Source organism: Alligator sinensis, unplaced genomic scaffold (genome assembly GCF_000455745.1).
Source record: "Alligator sinensis unplaced genomic scaffold, ASM45574v1 scaffold280_1, whole genome shotgun sequence".
Lineage (NCBI taxonomy): Eukaryota > Metazoa > Chordata > Crocodylia > Alligatoridae > Alligator > Alligator sinensis.
In genome coordinates this window covers 2,235,305-2,236,198 of record NW_005841835.1, presented here as the reverse complement: position 1 = coordinate 2,236,198, position 894 = coordinate 2,235,305, and the positions used below count along the sequence as shown (strand labels likewise).

Below are 894 nucleotides of genomic sequence, written 5' to 3'. Positions count from 1 at the left end.
GGGGCATCAGCAGCGTGGGGGGGGGTTGGAGGGGGCCTTTAATTTTTATCATGAATTTTGGGTTTTTAAGAGAATTTGCAATTTTTAATCAGCGAAAACCAGGATCCCTGATCATCACGTACAATAAGGCACCTTCTTCCTCCACTTCAAGAGCAACTAGAAGCTCGACTAAGAGGCGAGGGAGGGGGCTGGCACTGTATTACTCTGTTTCAGATGAAAGCAGAAACAAATGCATCTTTACTGGAGTGTGCATTGAGCTGCTAATTGGAGGCTAGGGTGAAAGAAGCCAGGAATTGGGCCAGAATGGGCGGAGATAGGTTCAGGGGCCCTGTTGTCACAATGACATGGGCGGCAGCTCTTCAGATCTGCCAAGCCAAACCCAGCAGCCGTGGGCGCTCTAGCATGTCCTTGTCGGTCCTCTCCTGGGATGCTGGTTTTCTCTGATCTGAAAAAAAAAACCTCCCCAATTTTCAAATTAAATAAGTAACCTCAAAGCCACATTTTTCCATGATCAAAATGAAACGCTACTCATCCATAGATCTATATATAGTGGTGTTTCATTTAAATCAGGAAAAATGTGGATTTGGGGTTACTTTTTTTAATCCAAAAACTAGGCATTTTTTTTCTCAGAGAAACCTAGGCTCCCTGCCCCAAGCAGCCGTTCCGGCGCCACGTAACGGTCGTAGCGGAACCAGCCGGCGGCGGCGGGGGGGGGGGGGGGGGGGGGGGCAGGGACACGGCAGCAGCAGAAGCATTGTGATGGCGGTGGGAGTGGCGGGAGCATTGCGGTGGTGAGCGGGGAATTCTTCCAGGCGCCACCAGTGCTGTTGGTGCGGGGCGGTGGCGAGCGCCAACTAAGGGTCAGCAATCACCTGCAGCCACTGCCGGCCGCAT

General features: G+C 51.9%; 1 protein-coding gene across 7 annotated transcripts in view; it reads left to right on the top strand.

The window, feature by feature from the left end:
* The window catches only part of LOC102388055 (zinc finger protein 410), a 56,182-nt gene that overhangs the window by 32,077 nt on the left and 23,211 nt on the right, over positions 1 to 894 (top strand). The window lies entirely within an intron of this gene.